General features: G+C 35.1%; 1 long non-coding RNA gene across 1 annotated transcript; it reads left to right on the top strand.

Moving 5' to 3' along the window:
• The first annotated feature begins 3964 nt into the window (after window positions 1–3964).
• Window positions 3965–5329, top strand: LOC117664988 (uncharacterized). The gene is made up of 2 exons (XR_004591220.2): window positions 3965–4312; window positions 5181–5329. It is a non-coding gene; the product is annotated as an uncharacterized LOC117664988 (long non-coding RNA).
• The last annotated feature ends 960 nt before the right edge of the window (window positions 5330–6289 follow it).

Consider the following 6289-nt stretch of genomic DNA (forward strand, 5'->3'; position numbering starts at 1 on the left):
ATTTGTAGAAGGAAGGATGGGTCAATAAGTCATGAGTTATCTAGTGAATAATTAGAATTGCTCTGAACCAGAATTTTAGAAGAGCAACTTACCGTACTTACTTTTGTTTCGAACTTGGAACAAAACAGCCTCCACATCTGTCAAAATACAGTATTTCAAATTGGCTCTTCTGATGGAAGAAATTCAGAATGTCTTCAATAGTCTGGAACATTGAGAAAATTCTGGCCAACAGTAGGAACTTAGAATTCATTTCTGTTTCCCTTTCTTCACTTCTAAACCACAAGAGTGGGTGGAATAGTAATCCATGTTGAGTGTTATCTACCACTGAAACTATTAAAAATTGGCCAAATGAATGATTTCTAAAACATTTTTGAAAAATAAATTTAATGAATTCCTACAGGAAACAATAGGAATGTAACACTATTTTCACACTGCAGGGAAAAAGGAATTACAATCTATTGCTGAAAAATATCTCACATACACATGCACCTCTTTTTAAACAGAGAAAACAGACAAAGGCATTTTCAATTTCTTTACATGAACTCTGAATAGCTCAATCCATAGATTACAAGAAAAAATAGCTGTTTTTTTTATTAATACATTGAATTTATATACCACGTTTATTTTGTGCAATTTAAGGTAACAGCTTTTATTTTCTTCACAAAACAACTCTGTCAGGTATGTTAAAATCAGAGAATGTGCGGCCCAAAGTCACACAGTCAGCTTCTTAAGGGAGGACTAGAATTCATGGTCTCCCAAATTCGACCTGAGCAGTTAACCACTACACCAAACAGGCTCTGTAATTTCTCATTATTTTGTAAGAAGACCATGAGGAGAGCACACATAAGTTAAACCTCAATAATTCCAGTGAAATCACAAAGGAAGCCTAAAGCTCAACATCCACAGATCACTAGAACATACACAGAATTCACACACACAAAAGTTTAACAGACACTATTTGCAGAATTTCAGCAACCCTAATACTCTGTGTATATGAAGCACCATAATGCTATTATGGATACACAATACACAATGTCTTATCTATCTATAAAATAATTCAGCAATCTTGCATTTCCACATAGCAATTTTTTAAAAAAGTAGGAGGAGAGTTCCAAGCCATCTTCTTTTCTCTGGTCATATGCTTCATTTCTTTTTTGTCCTCAGCACTGTACTTATACATCACCCAAACCATCTACAACAGCATGACCCAAACCCAAACCATCTACAATAGCATGACTAATTTCCTCTGCTGTTTTGGGGTGACTAGAAAAAATGCCAATTTCGTAAGTCACAAAATAAGAGCCCTATCTCAGTGTACTTGGAATACTTGAAGCAACCCAGCCAGAAACCACCCAGTTTGTGTTGCAGGTGCAGAGCTCTCAAAATCAGCTGTTTGAAGTGTGTGTTTTTGCACTTTCTTCGCTAGCTTTGCTTGAAAATATCTTTGTCTGATTCATCATTTCAACAAAATCTTACCTCTAAAGGGTCGCCATTTCTCTACAAAACAAAAAGCCACACTTCCAACCATCTGTTACAAGTTTTCTAAACTATCTTGGTAATGCTAATGATTTTGTAACAGCTCTTTCATGTTGGTCTATTGACTGGCTGAGCTCAATCTGCAGCACTATCTCCCTTGGTACAAAGACAGAGGCCTCTGAAGTCTGTAAAGAAATTTTGCTAGAAAGACAGCAGACCCTCCTAGAGTAACTGAACTTCCCCAACTTTTGTACTTCCAAAGGTCCAACATCACAAGGGAGATAAATCATTTACAAGTGCACATTTTAATTTTCATTGGTACATTCCTGATGGAGGGAATGACTTTGGTTCATGAAAAAAGCAGTGAAGGGAAGGGTTTTTTTCCCTTCTTCCAAACATGTGTAGTCATGCATGAATGAATATATTCTTTTTAGCCAAAAGCACTTAACTGAATAATAAGAGCAGTGACTTCATGGGAAAATTACAGGAGTGCACTAAACTCCTAGGTGGTTGAACAATGTGGATTTATGGCTCTGAATAAAAGCATTGTTAATGGCATCTCCAGATGTTTCAGTGGAACAACAATAACAATGATTAAACTTAAATGGGGGGGGTTCTCTTTTTTATTTGAGTGTAGGAGATGATCTGATGTGAGATCACAAACACAAAATCCTTATTTTAGGGGGGGGGGTTTCTTGGTTTTTTTTTTTTTTTGATGTTTTTGATTTTTTGATACACCATACATGCAATGAATATGGCATTGAATACATGTGAACAGTCCAGTCACAAACTAAATATCAGAAATAAATGTCCACAGCATTTATTTTCACCACAAACATAAGGTAATAATTTATTTGTTTGTTATAATAATTTATATTCTATCTTTAAAAGTAGATGTCCCAATTTGGTTTATAAGCGAATCCCAGAAAAAGAATAAATTTGCAATAATTATACATTCATCTGTGAATTAGTCAATAACAACATACAATATAACAGAATCTTAACATAAGGGTTATAAAAGATTTACATTAATTAGAAACTATATTCCATAACTTTCAGTGAAATTTATAGTCCAATCTTATGCATATCCAGAATATGTTCCATTGCATTACATAATCCTCTCTATTAAATAAGTGTGGAAAGATTTTTTTTGGAAAACATTTCTAACAGAAAATTGTTCATGCAACAGATTGAAGTAATTCAGACAGAATTGCAAAAGAATCTTTTGGGTTTTTTTCCCCCTGAATTAAAAAACCATGAAGAAATGAATTGAAAAATATCTGCTGGGGTCATTTTCTGTTTGCTTGGAACTAACATCTTTGCTTTCATTGAACAAATCACAATATTGGCAACATTGATAAATAATAGATTTTCTTTAAAAAGAATGATGAATGGATGCATCTCAGAACTTTTTTGGAAGTGCCAAGAACAATTAAAGTTAGCCTGAAGTGGTGGGGAACACCTAGGAATTTACTGTGTTTGGCCAATGACTTTCCCAAATACTGGATTTTAAAGGTTATTGAAATCATATTGGCCATTCATGGCATTCCACTTAAAAATCTGTGTTTTTTCAATTGCATTCGTATCAAAGAAAAATACTCTTACCAAGCAGATGTCCTATTTGAGTACCTTATTTTTCGGAGTATAAGACGCACCTTTCCCCCCCAAAAAGTGGGTGGAAATGTTGGTGCCTCTTATACACCAAATACAACCGTTTTTGGCCTCCCAAGGCCCCGCCCTGCTCGTTCCATTTTTGCAAAAAACAGGCCCATTTTTTGCTCAATTTTTGCAAAAACAGGGGCGTTTTTGCCCTTCCCCAGCCCCCAGGAGCACTTTGCAAGCCTCCCAAACCCTCTGAGCACCCCATTTTTCACAAAAATGGGCCCGGTTTTTGCCTGTTTTTCTGAAAAATGGGTCACACAGAGGGTTTGGGAGGCCTGCAGAATGCTCCTGGGGGCTAGGGAGGGCAAAAACTTTTTTTTCTTTTTTACCTCTTCGAAATCTTGGTGCGTCTTATACACCGGTGTGTCTTATAGTCCGAAAAATATGGTAATTCAAATGCAGTGAAACATTTTTATTATTTTTTTGTCGATCATAGTTCTCATTTCCCAATAGAGGTAGTCGTTGACTTACAATAGTTCATTTAGTGACTGTTCAAAGTTACATCATCACTGAAAAAAAGTGATTTATCACCATTTTTCACACTTATGACCCTATGGTCAGCATTCCTATGGTCATGGGATCAAAATTCAGATACTTGGCAACTGGTTCATATTTATGACGGTTGCAGTGACCTGGGGTCATGTGATCACTTTTTGATAAGCAGAGTCAATGGAGAAACTGAAAAAATTGTGATTATATGAGGTTCATGCTTAATGACAGTGTACTTTTCCCTTAACCATGGCAACCAGATTCTGGAATTGTTGTCGCTAAGCAGTACAGTCAAGTGATTTCATGTTTTATGACATTGCTTAGCAGTGAAAATTCTGATCCCAATTACAATTGTTAACCAAGAAATTCTGATCCCAATTACCATTGTTAACTATGTGGCAACCAAAAATATGTTTGGTCAGGAAAATATCACTACTGTATTATTGTCCTTAATGAAATTATTTTGGAAATCTGAGCACAAAAGTCTAAGCTTAGAAGTTAAACCTTCACTTTCATCATCAGTGGATGGCATAGAAAATTTCATAAAATTTCATATGTGGAAATGCTCTATCTTTGTAAAAATGGCAATTTTGAAACACAAACTTACATTCTACATATTTCAAGTTCTGTTAAGACATATAAAGATCTATCTCTTAACTTCATTCCCATGACAAACTGGAGAAAGGTATGTACAATTTTTACTAGTAGATAAGTAATAAAAACTGTTTTTGCAGGTGGTAAAACTCTCATATTGCAGATGGCCAAATAGTGCAAGCATGATTGTAAATTTTTAGATCTTGTATGTCTTATTTTATTTTGTACATTCTGTTTCGTAATTCTACTCTGTAGGTTTTATTCAGTTTTAATTAAACTGGATTGCTGACCTGTAAATAAGTATTTGAAACATTGACTTTCAGAAACAGAAATGTAGCAACAAACATCAAAAACTTACACAGCTAATAAGCAATGTTTCAGTTCATGAAATTTGAGGATGGGGAAGAAGGAAATAAAATGGAGAAGATATTAAAAAAGTGGAGAAGATTAAAAATGATGTGAAAAGAGAAAAAAAGCAGAGGAAAATGAATGAAAACATTAAATTTTAGAATTTTGGTTCTCTGACTAATTCAGAGATAATATAATTATGCTACAATGGGCAGGTGAGTCTCTGAGGCAACCTCATGAAACAATTTTATATTTGAGATATAATCTACAATGTTCTATTTGTAATATTGAACTCAGTACATGTGTATATATTTTTAAAAGACACTTTGAGTGGTCAATGGTCAAATTGTGTGACTGCCTTTGGATAAATCATCTTTCATATAGGTTGTCTGTAGTGGCTTCTGTAAGAAATTGTGCCAATGACAAAATGACAATACATGTATCGTAATTGTGCAAAGATACAAAACCTTCATCAGACATCAAACAAAAGTATGTTAGTTGTGTGAATATGCACATCTTATTACTTGTTCCCCTGTGGAAGCCTATAGTTGCTTGCTATCTAGTCAGCAGTTATGTGCTGTTTATAAATATTTTCACTGATTATTTTTCAGATCTACTCACAACACATGCTGAATTCCTATGGAAAATTACAAAAATTAGTGTCTTTGTTCAAAAGAAGGTACACTATCTTGAAAAAAGCCTCTGTTTAATGTAAAGGCCATGTATGCTATAGTGAAATAAACTGGATTTGTTTCCTATATGTACAGTATTTGATTACATCTCTCATAAACAATATACTAGGACAACTGTAAACCAACATATTGGTGAATATCAAATAGAAAGGTTAATTTAGGAATAATAATAATAACAACAAAGTCAGAATTGAGAAAACAGCAAGAGACAGTAAGTGTCTGCCTTTGCATAGGCAAAGAAGCTGAGGAAACAGTGGACCACCTAGTAAGCTGCTGCAAGAAGATCGCACAAACTGACTACAAGCAGTGGCATGACAAAGTAGTAACAATGGTGCATTGGAAAATCTACAAGAAATATCATTTGCTAGCAAGCAAGAAGTGGTGGGACTATAAAATAGAGAAAGTCATAGAAAATGAAGAAGTTAAATTGCTCTGGGACTTTAGAATTCAGTCAGACAGGCACCTGCCACATAACACCCCAGACGTTGCTAAGGGATAACACCCGTTGTCGATAAGAAAGACAAAAAGACAAAAATGTCTGGATAGTGGATGTGGCAGTGCCTGGAGACAGCAGACAGTGCCTGGAGACAGCAGAATAGAAGAGAAACAACTGAAGAAGATAACAAAATACAAAGATCTACAAATAGAAATAGAATGACTGTGGCAAAGGCAAGCAAAGATAGTACCAATAGTAATAGACACCTTGGGTACAATCCAATTGGAGCACCACTTAAACACCATAGAAATTGACAAATTCACCATCAATCAATTGCAGAAGGCAGCTTTACTTGGAATAGCTTCCATCCTGCAATGATATCTGTAATACCATCAAACTTCCAGATTTGCTTATCCCATGTCCTTGGTAAGGACTCAATAGGTAGACAAAAATCCCAAACCCAATCTGAACATCTGGTTGACTATGCAATGATCAATAATATCTTTGTGGCCATAGAAAGGAAGTGACATCACTGAAATAAAATGCTTTCCCACTTCTTTTTGTGAGGTATATCCACCTAAGGATTGTGCCC

This window comes from Pantherophis guttatus, chromosome 4, assembly GCF_059756535.1.
Source record: "Pantherophis guttatus breed Tessera chromosome 4, ASM5975653v1, whole genome shotgun sequence".
NCBI classification, from domain to species: Eukaryota; Metazoa; Chordata; class Lepidosauria; order Squamata; family Colubridae; genus Pantherophis; species Pantherophis guttatus.